This window comes from Cynocephalus volans, chromosome 13 (genome assembly GCF_027409185.1).
Source record: "Cynocephalus volans isolate mCynVol1 chromosome 13, mCynVol1.pri, whole genome shotgun sequence".
Classification (NCBI taxonomy): domain Eukaryota; kingdom Metazoa; phylum Chordata; class Mammalia; order Dermoptera; family Cynocephalidae; genus Cynocephalus; species Cynocephalus volans.
This window is the reverse complement of record NC_084472.1, coordinates 34,995,922-35,015,850: the sequence shown is the minus strand read 5'-3', so window position 1 is coordinate 35,015,850 and position 19,929 is coordinate 34,995,922.

Below are 19,929 nucleotides of genomic sequence, written 5' to 3'. Positions count from 1 at the left end.
TTGATATCTGATCATGTTATGTCCCATTTTTCCAATTTGGATTTCAGTTCAACAATCATAATCTTCACATTTTTTCATATACAGTTGGGATATATCTTACAATTGATGGCATCTTACAGTCACTCTCTCTGAGAAGGCAGTTGTGACAGGAAATGTGCTACATTCTTGCTTATGCATGGGCTTTTATTCCTGGTGGCATGAGAGGATAATCACAATTCCTAAAAGTTCTGGTTGACGCATTACATAAGAATCATTTGAGGAAAGAATACAGTGGTGATAGTTGTCTAGAAATGTTCAATTTGACACCTTCTGATAGGAACAACAAAGTGCCAGCATTAAAACTTGGAGAATGGTTATCAGCATCCTGGATTAAAATCCTGGAGATAATAGTGAAGCACCTTTGAAGAGAAGGGGAATCACTAACACTCTTGATGATACAGAGAATGATATTGTAAGGAAAAGCATGGACATTTATGAATCCGAACGGAAGAGTGACTCAGAATATTCATATACTGAGTGGGAAGACATTTCAGCAATAACTTTACCACTTTACATATATATATATATATATACACACACACACACACACACACACACACACATACATATATACACACACACACATATATATATATATTTTTTTTTAATATTGATGGACAAGGGGAGTGAGTGTGTGTGACCCTAAAAGAGTTTTGATGAAATCAGATGTTTTAAGTGTTGATATCTGGTATCAACCTTGTTTGTCAAAAGTATCTTACTCGGGCCGAGCCCGTGGCGCACTCGGTAGAGTGCTGCGCTGGGAGCGCGGCGACACTCCCGCCGCGGGTTCGGATCCTATATAAGAATGACCAGTGCACTCACTGGCTGAGTGCCGGTCACGAAAAAACGACAAAAAAAAAAAAAAAAAAAAAAAAAAAAAAAAGTATCTTACTCAAAGACTTTAGTTCTACCAGGTGAATTTTATGATAAATTTACAATCCTACTGGATTCTTTTTGGAAGTATATTAATATACATTTGTGGGAGAAATTCACACATCAATGTTTTCTTTCATACAGTTTTAAAATTTTCCCATGAAGTGCTGACATGTTTTTTGATAAGATCAATCACAGTTATTTTAGATATGATCTTTTTTGGTAAAACATATCATTTTAAAATTATATTTTCTAATTGCTGGTATATATGAATGACATTGATTTTTTTATTGAATCAGATATAAGCAGCCTTGATGAACTCTCTTATTAATTCTAATAGTGTGTCTATTGATTGTCTTGAGTTTTCTGTATAAATAATCATAATGATGATTTTCTTTCTGCCTTTCTTGTCCTTTAACTTTCATTTTCTTTGTATGGCTGCAATGGCCAAGGCCTCCAGCATAACATTGAATTGAAATGGTAAGAGTGGACATTCTTTTTGCTTTTGAATTTAAAACTAAGATTTTAAAACTTTTAACCATTTAATATATTCGCTTTAACATTTTGGTAGATAGTTCATGAGGAAAAGGTTTGTTAAAAGTTGATTTTTTAAAAAGCATAAAGAGTAGTTGAATATTATTAAATACTTTCCTGCATTTAGTAAGATGATCTTATAGGTTTTTTTTTTCCCCTTTGATCTGCTAAATGTTGCATTTCATTAACAGATTTTCTAATTTTAAAACATTCTCATATTTCTAGGACATACTCAAACTGGCATGTGTGTATGTTTGAACACATTGTGATATTCATTTTACTTCTGTGAGAGAGACCACATATTACAAGGGTGCTTCGAAAAGTTTGTGGAAATATTTTAATTCTATTTTTCCATGAACTTTTTGAAGTACCCTCGTATAGTCATTAAAGTGATGGAATCTGAAGTCTTCCTAACTACTGGATTTTGATACTAAATCTACCGCTTACTGGCTAGTTAACCTTGAACCAGTTACAACCTCTATGTACTTCAGTTTACTTATATATAAAATAGGGATGATGAAAACAATTGTTTATCTTTCATAAGAGTAACATAAGTTTCACATGGCATAATATTTTATACTTCGGAATAGTGTCTATTATATAGTAGTTACTATATAAATTTTTCTTAACTTTAAATCATATTTTCTTTGGGATATTCATTAGATTTGTCTTTTTACTGCTTTGAGTAATAGATAATACTAGATATTCAAATGATTTGAGAAGTATTCACTCTTTTTTAACAGTTGTATTGTTATAAGCTGTATGTATATAAAGTTTGCAATTTGATAAGTTTTGAAATATGCATACACATGCAAAAACAATCACCACAATCAAGACACATAACTTCCCCAAATTTCCTTGTGCCTCTTCATAATTGCTCCCTTCTAACCCCCTTGACACATTTGTTTCTCAGACATCTGTTTTTTGTTACTATATATTCTGTCTTTGTTACTACATATTTTGTTACTATATATATTGATCTATTTTTGTGTATGTTATCCATTGTATTAGTCCATTTCTGTTGGATATAACAGAAATACCTGAAATTGGGTCATTTGTAAAGAAACAATATTTATTGCTTATAGTTGAAGAGGCTGGGAAATCCAAAGCCCAAAGAACACATCTGGTGAGGGCCTTCTTGGCAGATCTCACATGGCAAATATGGCAGCAACAGAGAGAAAGAGACTCATGTGCTCTCCTTTTAAAGCCAGTAGAAGCATGTCCATGGCCATCATTAAACCATCAATGAATTAATCCATTTACCAGGGCATGGCCCTCACAACGTAATCACCTCCTTAAGACTCCACCTCTCAATTACCACAAAAGGATTTCCCACCCTCAACTGTTACAGTGGCAATTAAGCTTCAATTAGTTTGGGGAGACATTCAATCCACAGCACCCACCTTCCCACAACTCCCTGTCAATGATTGATCTTGGTATTATACAGTACGCAACCTTATCAGGCTGGATTCTTTTACTTAGCAATATGAATTTAAGATTTAGTCATGTCTTTTCATACCTTGATAGCTCAGAGCTTTCTAGTGTAGTTTAATACTCTGTACAATAGTCCGCTTATCCATCACCTAGTGAAGGACATTTTGTTTGCTGCATTTGTTTTTGGTGGGGTGAATAAAGCTGATATAAACTATAACATGCAGGTTTTTGTGAGGATATACATTTTCATATTAGTTGGCTAATTACTTAGGAAAGCATTAGCTGGATAGAATGATAAGACAATGTTTAGCTCTGTAAGAAACTGCCAAATTGTCTTCCAAAATGTCTGTACCATTTTGTATTTCCACCAGCAACGATTAAGAGTTTCTGTTCCTCTGCATTCTCACCCGAAATCAGTCTTGTCTGGATTTTTTAAAAAATTGTTCATTTTTGGATTTTAGTTGTTCTACAAGGTGGGTATTGGTGTCTCATTGTTTAATATGCAATTCTGTAATGACATATGATGTTGAACGTCTTTTCATGTGTTTATTTATCATCTGTATATTTTTATGGTGAAGTGTCTGTTCAGATTTTTTTTCCCATCTACTAATTGGGTTGTGTGTTTTCTTATTGTTGAGTTTCAGAAGTTCATTATAAATTTTGGATATAAATCCTTAGTTAGATACATGTTTTGCAAATATTTTCTCCCAGTCTGTGGTTTGTCTTTTTAATTTTTAGCAGTTTCTTTCACAGAGCAGAAGTTTTTAATTTTAATGAAGTCCAAATTTACAATTTTTTTTTCATGGATCATACTTTTAGTGTTACATCTAAAAATTATCACAAGCTTCAAGATTACATAGGTTTTTCTATTAAGTTTTCTTCTAGGTTGATAGTTTTGGATTTACATTTAGGACTATAATCCATTTTTGGTAAATTTTTGTGAAAGGTGCAAGATCTGTGTCTAACTTCATTTTTTGAGCATGAACATAAAGTTATTTCAGTACCGTTTGTTGAAAGACTATCGTTTCTACATTGAATTGCCATTCTGCTTTTGGGTCAAAAATCATTTGGCTGTTTTTGTATTTGTGTGGGTCTATTTCTGGACACTTCATTCTGTTCCATTGACCTATGTGTCATATTTCATCAATATCATGGTGTGTTGATTACTGTAGCTTTAAAATAGATATTGAAATTGAGTAGTGTGAGTCTTCCCACTTTATTCTTCTTTATTAGTACTGTGTTGGCAATTCTAACATAAATACAAACTTCATATAAACTTTAGAACCAGTTTCTCAATATTCACAAAATACCCTGATTGGATGTTGATTTGGATTACATTGAAATTATAGAATAAGTAGAAAAAATTAATATCTCAACAATATTGTGTCCTCCTATCATGAACATAAAATATTTCTCCACTTTATTTAGGTCTTTGATTTCTTTCATCATAGTTTTGTGATTTTCACAAATAAATTTTGTACATATTTTGTTAGATTTAAATCCATGTATTTTATTTGGTGTTGTTGTAAATAGCATTATGTTTCAAATTTCAATTGTTTGTTACTAGTATTTAGAAAAGCAACTGATTTTGTATATTAACATTGTATCCTGTGATCTTGCTATAATTGATTATTTCCTGTTTTTTTTTAATTTTGCTTTTTTGATCAATTCTTTGAGATTTTTCTACATGATCATGTCATCTATAAACAAGTCTTATTTTTTCCTTCCTAATCTGTTCATTTTTATTTATTTATTTATTTTTTCTTTTTTATTGCTCTACCTAGAAATTCCAATATGTTGTTGAATAGGAGTAATAATAGGAGACATACTTGCTTTCTTATCAATCTTAAAAGTAAAGTTTCCAGTTTCTACCCATTAAGTATGTTAGCAGTAGATTTTTTGAGGTGTCTTTATAAAGCTAGTGAAGTTCTCCACTCTTCCTAGTTTACTATTTTTTTTTTAAACAGGAATGTGTGTCAGATTTTTTAAAATACTTTTTCTCATCTATTGATATGTTCATTTAATTTTCCTTTTTAATCAGCTGACATAGTACATTACATTGATTTGTGAAGGTTGAACTAGGTTGAATTACTAAAATAAATCCCATTTGATCATGGCATAATTTATATATATATATATATAGTTGGATTCAATTTGCTAATATTTTGTTGAAGATTTTTGCATCTATGATTATAAAAGATAATGTGGTCCGTCATTTTTTATTCTTGTAATGTCTTTATCTGGTTTTGGTATTGGGGCAATGCTGATGTCACAGAATGAGCTCAGAAGTATTTCTTCTGATTTTACTATCTGGAGGAGATTGTAGAGAATTGGTATCATTTTTTAATTAAGTGTTTGATAGAATTCATCAGTGAAGCCATTTTGCTTGGAGCTTTGTTTATTGGTAGCTTATTATTTATTCAATTTCTGTAATAGCTATAGACTTCAGATCATCTATTCCCCGTTGTGCGAGTTTTGGTAGTTTGTGTCTTTTAAGGAACTAGTGTATTTTATCTAAATTATCAAACAGGTGGATATAAAGATATTCATAGTACTATAAAGATATTCATAGCATTATTTTATTATCCTTTCATAGGTATCTTTTAACAGAGAATTCCCAATTCCTCCCTCACACTCCTTATGACCCTGCTGTCATTCATTTAATGTATTCACATGCTATAATCACACAGTATATTGTTACCATTATTATTTTGAATAAATAGGTTTCTATTAGATCATTGAAGAATAAGAAAAATTAAAACAATTATTTTTGTATAATCCTTCCCTGATGATTTTCCTTTTTTTCATGGAGATCTCAAATTTTGACAAATATAATTTTTCTCTCTCTGAAAAACTTTTCTTTTCTTTTTTTTTTTTTTTTTTTTTCTTTTTCTTTTTTTTTTTTGTCGTTTTCGTGACGGGCACTCAGCCAGTGAGTGCACCGGTCGTTACTATATAGGATCCGAACCCGCGGCGGGAGCGTCGCCGGAGCGCCGCACTCTACTTGAAAAACTTTTCTTAACATGTCTTGCAGGGAAGTGCTGCTAGTGATGAATGCTATCTTTTTTTTTTTTTTTTTTTCTTAAGTCTTTACTTCTACTTCAAGTCTGGAAGATAATTTGACTGGATATAGCATTCTAGGTGATGAGTTTTTGCTTTCATGACTTTAAATACTTCATTACATTGTGTCGTCTTCTATTCTCTTATTGTTTTCATGGTATTTGACAAGAAGTCCACTGTAATTCTAGCCCTTTTTCCTCCATAGGTACGACTTTTTTTTTTTATTCTTTCCATCTGGCTTCTTTCAAGATTTTCTCTTTGTCTTTGTTTTCCTGTAGTTTGAATAGGATATGCTATGTGTACGTATTTTGATATTTGCAGGAAATGCTAAAGACTTTCCAAAATTAACAACACACAACAATCAAACACAAAAGAGGTGTCCGTTGTATTGGAAAGTTTTCTGTATTATTATTACAAACATTTCTCTTGCTATGTTTTTTCTTCTCCTTCCAGTATTCCAAGTATCTGTATGGTATTGGTTTTGAAATTTCCACAGAGTTCTTGGATGTATTGTTCTGTTGTTTTTATTCTTTTTTTTTTTTCTTTCTCTCTCTTTTCATTTCAGTTTGGAAAATTTTTACTAACATATCTTCTAGTTCATTATTTGTTCTCTCAGCTCTGTCCTGTTTACTGATGAGCCCATCATTGGCATTCCTAAATCTCTTATAATATTTTTTATCTCTAATACTTTCTTTTGATTCTTTCTTAGAGTTTCTATACTCTGCTTTCATTTCATCTATTCTTGTATTTTTGCTACTTTTTTTTATTAGAGTCCTTAACATACTAATCATAGTTTATTAAAAAAAAAAAAAAACCCTGTCTGATAAATTCAAAATCTGTATCATATCTGAGTCTGGTTTTAATGCTTGCTTCATCTCTTCAGACAGTACTTTATCTTTTCTTTTAGTGTGCCTTATAATTTTTGGTTGGAAGCTGATGGAGTTTGGATGTGTTGTCCCTCCAAAACTCATGTGGAAATTTGATACCCAAAATCGCAATGTTGGAAACTGATTGAGTTATGGGGGCGGATCCCTCATGAATGGACTAATGCTCTCCCTGGGGGAGGGGGGATTAATGAGTGAGTTCTTGCTCTATTAGTTCCTACGAAAGCTTGTTGTATATAAGAGCCTGGCACCTCCTCTCTTGCTTTCTCTCTCTTGCTTCCTCTTGCCATGTGATCTGCTTGTACGCTCTGGCTTCCTGCCACTTTCCACCATGAGTAGAAGCAGCTTGAGGCCCATGCCAGACGCAGCTGTCCCAGAATTGTAAGCCAAATAAACCTCTGTTCTTTATAAATTACCCAGTCTCGGGTAATTCTGTTATAGCAGCACAAAATGGACTAAAACAGAAGCCAGACCTGATGTGTTAGATAATAGAAACTTAATTAAATAGACCTTTAGTTTCAGGTTGTATGCTAATGTGTCTATTAGTTGGACTGTGTCTAGTATTGGTTAAAAGTTGTAGGCTCCAGAAGCTTCAATTTCTTGTAATTCCTCTCCCCCTTTTGTTTGTTTGTTTGTTTGTTTTTGTCTTTGTTTGTTTTGTTCTTTCTTGTTTTGGTGGCTACTCTAAGAAAACATTTTCAGATAGTCTTAGTCTTGCAGTTTTTTGGTTTTTTTTAGTTGTAATCTTCTGTTGTTATACTGGATCCCTGTGGTACGTTGGTAAGCTGTGGGGGAGTAAAAGTGTTGTATAATTTTATGACTAAATTTCAGTCTTCTAATGGACCTATGATTATGGGATGTGACATTTACCATTATTTCTTAGCTTTGTTTATTCCCCATGAGGTGATGTAGGAAGGTAGAGGGACTAGAGTGTGGAGAAATTTCTTCCCAGGTAGAATAAATATCCGATACTCTTTTCCCCTAAAGAATAGGTCTTTAATATGGAGAACGTTCTAGGCATATTTCACAAAGGTTATTCTTCTCCTCCCTCTGACAGAGAATTGAGGGGATCCTTCTTGGCTCTTTGTCATGAGAACCTAGTGGGAGATGAAACCCATGAAAGTGTGAGTGCTCCTTGAAGACTATATCCCCGGAAGTTTCTCATACTCGCTAGTCTACAATAAGCCTCTAGAAAGTGACGAAAATTAAAATTTATGTGTACCTACATTTCAATGTATGTCCAAACAGTTTACACTTAGTTTAACCAGTTCATGGTGCGAGTCTAACAAGTTTGTTGCTCTAGGTAAGCATATTCTGGCTGTGACTTTGGATTTGCCTGTCACTTTAGATTTCAGGGTGCCAATTTTCTTAATACCTCAGTTCTCTGATGTGTCCAAGAAAAGTTGTTGATGTTTGAGTTATTCACCTTTTCTTTTTGTATGGATAGAAGTGGCAACTTCCAAGCTCTTTGCATGTCAGAGCTAAAACCAGACTTTCCATATTTACATTTTAATTATGGCATTCCATTTTTTGTGTGTTTTTAATGGATCTTTTTTATTTATCTATGAGAGTACTCTCTCTGGATAACTCAACAGCAGTTCCAAAGACATTCTCCTTTACTTTTATATCCCAGGTGCTAGAGAATAAAGTACTTAAATTCTATTTTTTAGTGACTAGGAATGAGGCATGGACTTCTATAGGTAGGAATCCCTGTAAGAAATTTGAATAAAAGTGAAGTCTAGAGAAGAATAAGGCTTTTTCTCATTGCTTTTTGAATTCCCATATTCTCAGAAAGCAGCAATAATCATCAACCGGAGAATGAGCATCTTGTGGTCACAAGAATGCAAATCCTCACTAAGGATGGTGGAGCAGAGAAATAGAAGGAACAAGTTTTCTTCATGAGAATCCTGAGTACCAGCCCTGGGATGCCTGCTGCTCAGTGCTGTGTTACACAAAAAATATAAAATCTTTTCTGGTCTCAGCTCTCTATTCAGTTTTCTGTTACTCAATAAAAGGTTGACCCATTTTTAAACGACACATATTTTCTAAGTTTTATTTTGTTTTGTCTAATTGTACGTAGTTTTTATTTTTGTTTGTTTTGCTGTTGATGTCTCTATTTTGTTTATATCTTTGACCTGCAAAATTATACAAGCGTACTTCAAACTGTTCATGGAAAAATAGAATTAAGTGGTGCTGGGAAAATTGGACATTCATATGTAGGAGAATCAAACTAGACCCGTACCTTTCACCATTTACCAAAATCAACTCAAAATGGATTAAAGACTTAAATATACAACCTGAAACAATAAAACTCCTTAAAGAAAACATAGGGGAAACACTCCAGGAAGCAGGAGTGGGTACAGACTTCATGAATAGGACCCCCAAAGCACAGGCAACTATAGGAAAAATAAACAGATGGAATTATGTAAAACTAAAAAGCTTCTGCACAGCAAAAGAATAATCAACAGAGTGAAAAGACAACCAACAGAGTGGGAGAAAATATTTGCAAAATATACATCTGACAAAGGATTAATATCCAGAATATATAAGGAACTCAAACAACTTTACAGCAAAAAACCAAATAACCCAATTAAAAAATGGGCAATGGAGCTAAACAGGCATTTCTCAAAAGAAGATATACGAACGGCCAACAGACACATGAAAAAATGCTCAATCTCACTCAGCATCCGGGAAATGCAAATCAAAACCACTTTGAGATACCATCTCACTCCAGTCAGGATGGCTAATATCCAAAAGATTGAGAATGATAAGTGCTGGAGAGGTTGTGGAAAAAAAGGAACTCTCATAAACTGTTGGTGGGGCTACAAAATGGTGCAGCCTTTATGGAAAATGGTATGGAGGTTCCTCAAACAATTACAGATAGATCTACCATATGACCCAGCTATTCCACTGTTGGGAATATACCCAGAGGAACAGAAATCATCATGACGAAGGGATACCTGTACTCCAATGTTTATTGCAGTTCTATTTACAATAGCCAAGAATTGGAACCAGCCCAAATGTCTGTCATCTGATGAGTGGATAAGGAAACTGTGGTATATCTATACAATGGAATACTACTCTGCTATAGAAAAGAACAAAATACTGCCAACATGGATGCCCTTAGAAAAAATTATATTAAGTGAAACAAGTCAGGCAAAGAAAGAGAAATACCACATGTTCTCACTTATTTGTGGGAGCTAAAAATAAACAAATAAATAAATACAAAAACAAATCAAGGGTGGGGGGGGTGGAGAAGACAGAATAACCATAAAAATTCCTTGAACTATTTAAGTCAAGTGAACAGATATGATGTTGGGGGGAGAGGTGAGGGGGTGGAGAGGAATGGGTAATGGGGCATGAAAATCAACTACAATGTATATTGAGAAGAAAAATAAAGAAAATCAAAAAATTAAAACATTTAAAAATTTTTAAAAAGAAGTAAAAGATAATGCAAATTTTTCCATGAACTTTTTGAAGTACCCTCATATATTTATTAATAGCATATACAGAACACTTGTGGTTAATAGCATATAGACATTATCTCTTGGTGTTCTCAGATGAAAAATGTGGGGAAAATACCCTTATTAAAAAACAACAACAACAACAAAAAAAACCTATCATTTCTGAACTCTGCTCCTCAAGCCTAATAATGTCCCCAGTCATCATGTCAATAAAAAACACCACCACAGTTTCCAAAATGTCCTCAGGAGATGGCACTGTACCTGTCGCAGTCCACTGAGTTAGATCTTCTTTGATGCCTATTAATAATGTTTCATAAATTTCTCCATAGATATTTGCACATTTTTCTTTGTCCATAAGAATGCTATATATCCAGCCATCTCCTACAATTTATTACTTTTATACATTTTATAGTTTTTTATGCTTATTTGTGCAAAAAAATCACATTATCTGCCAGTTATTATTTTATTTTCTACCCCGCCTTCTCTTTGTTCTTTCACTTTTTCTCATCTCTCTCTTTCTCTTAAACTGGCTAGAGTCACCAGTAAATGTTGACTATAAGTACTGGTAGATGTATCCATTTTCTGTATTTAAAGATAATTTTTTGAGTGATTCACTGTATTTATGGTAAATTTCTAGTATATATTATTTATTGGGTTAAGAAAGCTCCATTCTATTCGAATCACAACTGGATAACTTTTTTTTTTTTTAAAGTCCATTAAGAGAACCATACATTATTTTTCTTCGTTATTAATGTAATAAAATACAATAAGACATTTTATTTTTAACCTCAATATTATACATTATTTTTATTATTTTAAATGTCAAAATTTTCTTTTTTTATTTATCAAACCATTTTTGATGATTATCTGTCACTCTTGCTTCTCAGAATTTCCTTCAAAAGAAATTTTCGTTTTCTGAAGTACGTGTTTTATAAATGTTTAATGACAATCTATTATTAATAAACTCTGTTTTTATTTTTCAGAAAAATAGTATTAAATCTTTATTTTTACAACGTAGTTTGGCCATATATAAATTTCTATGTTGATTACATACTTTCAGCCCATTTAAGATATAATTTCACTGACCTCTGAATCCATTTTTTTTATTGAAACATAATTGATAATATATATTTGTTGGGTAGAGTTGACTATCAATACTTGTATACAATATGTCATGGTCAAATCAGAATAATTATCATATTTATCATTACAATACATAATCACCCTTTGTGTCCTTTAACCAGTTCCTCATTCACCCCCTCCATTTCCTACCTCCAGTAGCCACAGTTCTGTTCTCTCCTTGTGATCTTTCTTTCTTTCTTTCTTAGCTCCCGCTTACGAGGGAAGACATGCAGTTTTTCTCTTTCTGTGCTTGTCTTATTTCATTTAACATAATTGTGAATGGCAGAATTTTATTCTTTTTTATGGCTGAGTAGTATTCCATTGTGAATATATGCAACATTTTCCTTATCTACTTGTCTCCCAACGGAATATTAAGTTGGTTCCATAACTTGACTATTATAAATAGAGCTGTGATAAATATGGGAGTGTATGTACACCTTTGACATAATGATTTCCATTCTTTTGGGTATATACCCAGTAGTGGGATTGCTGCATCATATGGTAGTTCTACCTATAGTTGTTTGAGAAACCACCATACTGTTTTTGATAATGCCTGCACTAATTTACAGTCTCACCAAGAGTGTATAAGAGTTTTCTTTTTTACACATTTTTGTCAGAATTTGTTATTCTGTCTTTTGGACAATAGCCAGTCTAACTGGGGTGAGATGATATCTCAGTGTGGTTTAATTTGCATTTCCTTGATGATTAATGATGTTGAGCATTTTTTCATATACCTGTCAGCCATTTGTATGTCTTCTTTTGAGAAATGTCTGTTGAGTTCCTTTGCCCATCTTTTTAATCAGATTATTTGTTATTTTACTGGTAAGTTGTTTGAGTTCCTTATATATTCTGGATATTAATTCCTTTTCAAATGTATAATTTACAATTTTTTTTCCATTCTATAGGTTGTCTTTTCACTCTGTTGATTGTTTCCTTTGATATAATCCCATTTGCTTATTTTTCTTCTGTTGCCTGTGCTTTTGGGGTCTTATTCATAAATTATTTGCCCAGTCCCGCATCCTGATGTGTTCCCCTTAGTTTTCTTCTTGGAGTTTTATAATTTCATATCTTATGTTTAAGTCTTTAATCCATTTTGAGTTGATTTTTCCTATATGGAGAGATGTATGGATCTAGTTTCATTCTTCTACACATGAATACCAGTTTTCCCAGCACTGTTTGTTGAAGAGGCTGTCCTCTTCCTATGATAGATTCTTGGTACATTTATCAAAGTTCAGTTGCCTCTAAGTACATGAGTTGATTTCTGGGTTCTCTATTCTGTTCCATTGATCCCTGCATTTGTTTTTATGACAATACCATGCTGATTTGGTTACTATAGCACTGTAGTATAATTTGAAGTCAGGTAGTGTAATGCTTCCAACTTTGTATTTATTTATTTATTCATTCATTCATTCATTCATTCATTCATTCATTCATTTATTTATTTATTGCTCAGGATTGCTTTGTCTAACAGTCATACACAAATTACCAATATTGAACCAAGAAGAAAAAGAAAACCTGCACAGGCCACTAACAAGCAACAATACTGATGCAGTAATCAGCAATCTCCCAACAAAGAAAAGCCAATTCTAATTGGCTAATTTACTGCTAATTCTACCAAACCTTTATAGAAGAATTAATACCAATCTTTTTCAAACTATTCCAAAAAATTGAAACATAGGCCATTCTCCCAAATTCATTCTATGAGGCCAGCATCACCCTGATACCAAAATCAAAGATGCAATAAAGAAAGAAATCTACAGGCCAATATATTTTATAACATAGAGGCAAAAATCCTCAACAAAATATTAACAAGCAGAACACAACAGCATGTCAAAGATTATACACCATTATCAACTGGGATTCATCCCAGGGATGCAAGGATGGTTCAACATATGTAAATCAATAAGTGTGATACACCACATCAATAAAATCAAGAACAAAATTCATATGATTATCTCCATAGATGCAGAAAAAGCATTTGACAAAATCAACAACACTTCATGATAAGGACTCTCAACAAAATAGGTATAGAAGAAAGTATCTTAACACAATTAAAGCCATTTATGACAAACCTACCACCAACATCATCCTGAATCGAGAAAAACTGAAAGCTTTTCCTCTAAGAACAGGAACAGACAAAGATGCCCACTCTCACCACTGCTATTCAATGTAGTGTTGGAAGTACTAGCCAGAGCAAGCAGGCAAGAGAAAGAAATAAGGGGAATCTAGATTGGAAAAGATAAAGTCAAAGTGTCCATGTTCACAGATGACATGATTCTACATATAGAAAAACCTCAAAACTCAACCAAAAGACTCCTGTAGCTGAGAAATGAGTTCAGTAAAGTTGCAGGATACAAAATCAATACACAAAAGTCAGTGGTGTTTTTATATAAGAACAATAAATGAACAGAAAAATAAATCAAGAATGCAAGTCCATTTACAATAGCTATCAAAGGAATAAAATACGTAGGAATAAATTTAACCAAGGCAGTGAAAGATCTCTACAATGAGAGCTACAAACACTGAAAAAAAATTAAAGACACTCAAAGATAGAAAGACATTCCATGTTCATGGATTGGAAGAATTAACATTAAGACAATGTTCACACTACCCAAAGTGATCTACAGATTCAATGCAATCCCCATCAAAATACCAATGACATTATTCATAGAAATCAAAAAACCAATCTTAACATTCATATGGAATAACAAAAGGCCCTGAGTAGCCAAAACAATCCTGTTTTTCTTTGTTTTTGTGTTTTTGATAAGCTATTAGTCTAGTAATTGTTATTTATATGTGATTGATTTCTTCTTTCTAGCTGCTTTAGATCTTCTTTTAGCTTTGGTCTTCTCAGTTTTATTATGGTAGGTATATATAGGATGTGCTCACTGATTGAGAATTCATGTATTCCTTCAATTTATAGAAATTCTCAATCATGATCTCTTTGATATTGCCTAAACACCTCTCTTTCCATTCTTTCTTTCTTCTGGAACTTTTTGCTTCTGGAACTTTCTTGTTCTTTGTATCTCTTAACTTTATTTGATATCTTCTTTTCTTTCTATTCTGATTTAAGAAATTTACTCCTATTTTACCCTCCTCTTTACTACTCCTCTCTTTAGCTATGTCTGACTTGCTATTTTAATATTTATTTTTTAAGTATAATTATTATATTTATCATTTCCTCACGTTTTTTTCACATTTGACTGATCACTTTAGGTGGTCTCTCATTCATTAGTCATAAATTTAACAAGCTTTTATTTTTTAAACATATTTTCAAAAAATCTATTTCTGAGAATTATAATTTCAGAAGTCATTAGGGATCTAAATATATAGTTTATTGTTTTGGCTAGCTTTCACTTGTAGTGGTTCATTTTTCTGTTTGGTTTTGTTTTTTCTATCAATAAATATTTCTCTAAACTTAATATCTAGAAATTGTTGTTGGCCTGAATTGAGGATGCTTTTCTGTAGAAATTTGTTTTTTGTCGAAGTGTCAAGGATAGTACCAAGTATAGAATACTCTAACTTACTCTTAACTTGCATTTTTCATGTGGGTTGTGTAAATGTCAATTCCTGACCCATGTGATAGCAAGCTTATTATTACAAATTAACAGATAAAATATTATTATTAATTTATATTATTAATATAATTAATATATATTAATTTATATTATTAATGATATAAAGTATTATTATTTTCATATAATAATGAAGGATAATCATATCCTGACAGTATTTTTATTAGTATAATCACTCTTCTTATTACTACTATATGTGTGTGTGTGTGTGTGTGTGTGTGTGTGTGTGTGTGTGTGTGTGTTTTCCTAGAAACATAGTGGAAGTAGGTAGTCTTTATTTTTGACATGTTTTCCTAACAGGTAGATTGTTTCCTATCTTATACTCTATCACTGAAGGTGTAGCTTTTTGTAAATACTGGATTTATGTGGAAGAAGGGCTTTCTCAGTTTCAACTTTCCTACTCTGTATGAACCTAAGGCGTACATTCATTTCTCAACATATCTGTCTAAATTTTAACCCCCCAAACATCCAGGTATCAGGAATCAGAATATTCACATTCTTTCTGATCTCTTAACACTCTGATTTCAACACAGTAGAAAGACTTTTTTTAACTTAAATATAATTTCACTTTTCTCCCGATATCATTGATGTATTCAAAAAAATATTTCTTATGATTCATCCAGCTCCTAGGTGTTTTCTAATCTGCTATATTCTCTAAAGCACATTTTTTCTCTGTGTATAACAGATATTCGTCTATTTTCTTTAGCCAATCTATTTTACTGTGCTTGAACTCTTACGTTCTGTTATTTCAATATAATTCTCCTCTCTCTTGCTTATGATGTTCTGCAGATGCACTAGTATTTAGATCTACAGGCTTATTGGAGACCATATCTGGAGATTGTGGTGGGGATTCCACAGATGGTAGAAGACCAAGTGACCAGAATGATTCTTAGAGGTCATGTAAAATAAAATGTAAATAAAATCTACTCTCTACTCATGAATAAATCATAGTGTAAGAGAAGAGACAAGCATGTAAGAAAATTATTATAAAACTGTCTATAAGAAATCTTAAACCTGACTCGCTGACTACTTCATAATATATTGTTTGTTCATTACAAGAGTGTGTATTGAAGAACATAAATTAATATTTCCACTATTAGAGAAAATAAAACATTCAAAGTATATGTCTCACCTATGCATTCACTCATCTGGTCAGTCGTTCCAGATTTGCTTGGCACAGTCATCTTCCCATGGAAAACTAAGTGATATACATAAAAGTCTGGGTAGAAAATCAAGGGGATTACCTAGGATCCAGTATTTACCTATTTTAGATAAAGTAGCCTGAAGTCATGATCACCAAAGTATATTCTATCTCTAGCACATATGAATAACAACTGAATAACAACATTCAAAGGCATTTCTAGTGGTAACGTGATTGATCATGGTCCCATGACTAACACTCTTACTAGTCCATACACAGATTAATAAACAGTGTCTCTATATGTAAATCGGGAAATGTGTGACATAATTAGGTAAGCGATCCTGCTGCTCTCAGGCTTACAAACAAACTAATTAATTAATTAATTAACAGAACTAAAGGGCCCCTAGCTGCCAGTTTTTTTATGTCTGGCCAAACCTTTGTTTGCATGCTAGCTGACACCATCACTATTACAGAAAGAGCGTGTCAGGGATCTCAAAAACCAGTTTTTCTCATGATATCCTATTAAAAGAGCTTGTACATTAATAATAATAATCAAAGGACTATTCTGAGAGGGTACACCTTGACAAATTTTTACTTATTAGAGGAACCTAAAGACAAAAGGAGCATTGAGTGTTCCTATATCCAGTGTAGAAGTTAAGCAGTGGATAAAATAAGTTACTCCAAGATGCATTGGACAGTAATCAGGAGACCCCATTTAATCACGGGTTTGTCTTAACTGGTTTGAGGACCTTGAACAATCATTAGCTTTTCTGGGTCTCAGTTTCTTTGACTGTAAAATGATATGATTGTGTTAGATAATTGTTGCCTCTTTCACACTTTACAATCTATTATTCCATGAAAATTAGGCCAGTTGGCCAGAACTTGTTTTTATTGAAGGGAAGATAATCTCAGAGAAACATAGTGAGGAGGAAAAGTTCCTGGCTTGGTTTTAGACTGGCTCAGGGAAGTGGAACTGGGTGGGTAGGATCTTTGTTGTATGGCATACACTGGTGTTAAGTCTAAGGAAGCGGTCTGAATGGGAGAGTCCTAATTGAGTTTCAATATTTCTTAAAAGAACAAGAGGTGTATTAGAGATGGCAAATTCAGAAAATCATATACCCACAGAACTATACAGCTGGGACTTAGGAAGTGATGTTCACATTATTTTGTCTATAAGTTAACAAGCCCAAAGAGATAAGATAACTTGCCCAAATTTAGTAGGCTAACACTGAGAGATGAAATAGGCTAGCATGTAAACTTCTATCAGTTCACCTTTACAGGACTTTCCAATTTAAAAAGGGATGCTAATTCCTAAGGCTAGGGGAAATCTCAGGAATTTGTCCACAATTTACAGTTCGCACAAATTCAAATAATCTCGAGAAATCAACAGTGAATTATGGTGCCTCTGTAGGTCTAACTGATCTGTGTTCTGTGCTGCTGATGCAATAAGATTTTTTTTTTAATCAGAGAAATATATTTCATATTTGCTCTTTTGTATCTTGCAGTTCCTTTCTGGTCAAGTACTGTATCTCAGGAGCAGGTATTGATTTTTTTCCCAGCTATAATACGACATTTCACCCTTACCCACCTCATTCCAACAACTTCTAGCTTGTAATTATAAAATGTTAAAAGCACAGTAAGTCAAGCAGTTTCTCATACTTGTTTAGTATATTAAAAAGCTAGCCACAGCTTATTAATAAAACAACATTATTGATAATAATGAGTTTGGGGAGAGAAGCAGCGCCACTTGCTTGCATAAATCATTTTGTGCCCTCCCATGGAGAAAAAGTTGATTTTTAAGACAGTAGCTGGCAGTTACTCATGGCTCAAGGCATAAAATTCCATTTTTTCTTCTCTCAGTTTTATGTTTCTGAGATTTTCAAAGCTGGAGTTCAAGGTGGAAATGTAGAAATTCAGTCTTTCTACGAAGAACGCTGGTTTCCATGTCAAATTATCTGTTTTCTGCTCCTTGGTCTGTCACCAACCAGTGAAGTTACTATTGACTTATCTTCTTGGAGAGGGCAGAGGGGAACCCTTTTTCTATTAGTAAAATGAGGAAAAATACTTTCTCTAACCACACCATAAAGCTTTCGTCAGGAGCAAATATGAACACTTAGAAAGAATATTGGATTTGATATCATTTTTGTTTTTTCTTAGATATGATTTATAAACGTTTATTTTTATTGCACAGAGAGATATTTTATACACAGATTTAAAAATACTGCCTCTGTTTCTTCGTCTGGGTAAGAAAAATGGATGATGCTTTTGTATTCTTTAAGCTTTAATTTGATGGTTGAGAAAAATTGAGTTGTGAATGACATGACTTGGATGTTGTAAGAATGGGTCTTTCTTTACTAAAAAGTACCCTGACCCCTGTATGGAGGACAAATAAAGGGAGGTTCTGCCAGTAGGTTTCCATTCTGTTGAGAACAAGGGAACTAAATCTCACGGATGATTATACCTATTAATAGTGCTCATTTGCTTCTAGGGAAACCTGTATTCTGACATTTTAGCAGAGAAAACACACAATTTGCAAGTAATGGTAGACGTAGAGATAATATGCAATTTCACAACAGCAAGATGAGAGAAACTGCCTATGTCATGAAAAGATCTGAACAAGAAAAATATGTTTAATCCCCCAGATGTTTACTATACATGTGAGCATATGTGTAGAAATCAGAAATACATGGATAACTTTTTTTTTTTGTTCTCTTTTCATCCAGGGCTGTCTTTTAGCCTATTCTGCCATGATGGAAATTTTCTATATTTGGGCTTTCTAATGTAATAGCCACTTGCCAAATGTGGCTTGTGTTCTACATTTGCACTTTCTAATATGATAGCCTCTTGTCAAGAGTAGCATTTGAAATGTGGCTATTGCAGCTGAGGAACTGAACTTATGGTTTTATTATTTGATTTACTATTTTATTTCATTTTGGTAGGAACACTTAACATGAGATCTATAGTCTTAACAAATGTTTAATTGTACAATACAGTATCACTAACTATAGGCACAATATTGTACAACAAATCTCTAGAATTTATTTATCACACATAACTGAAACTTTGCATCTGTTGAAGAGCAACCCATTTCCTCCATCTCCCAGGCCGTGGTAACCACCATTCTACTCTTTACTCCCATGTGTTTGACTATTTTAGATATCTCATACATGTGGAATCATGAAATATTTGCCCTTCTGTGACTGGCTTATTTCACTTAGCATAATGTTTCCAGGTTTATCCATGTTGTCTCATGTTACAAGATTTCCTTCTTTTTTAGACTGAATAATACTCCAGTGTATGTATATATCACATTTTCTTTATACATTATCTGTTGATGGGCATTTAGATTGTTTTCCCATCTTGGCTATTGTGAATAGTGCTGCAAAGTATACAAAAGTGCTAATAACTCTTTGAGATCTTAAGTTCAGTGCTTTTGGATAAATACTCAAAAGTGGGATTGGTGAATCAGAAGGTAGCACTATTTTTAATTTTTTGAGGAATCTCCACATTGTTTTCCATAGCAGCTGCACCATTTTGAATTCCTATTAACAGTGTTCAGTGGTTCCAATTTCTTCACATCCTCACCAACACTTGTTATCTTGTTTTTTTTGTTTTTTTTTTTTTAATAGCCATTCTAACAGGTAAAAGATGATATCCCATTATGGTTTTAATTTACATTACCCTGATAATTACTGACATTGAACATCTTTTCATAGACCTATTGGCAATTTGTGTGTTTTCTTTGGAGATAAATCTGTTAATGTCCTTGGTCCATTTTTAAATTGGGTTATTAGTTTTTTGTT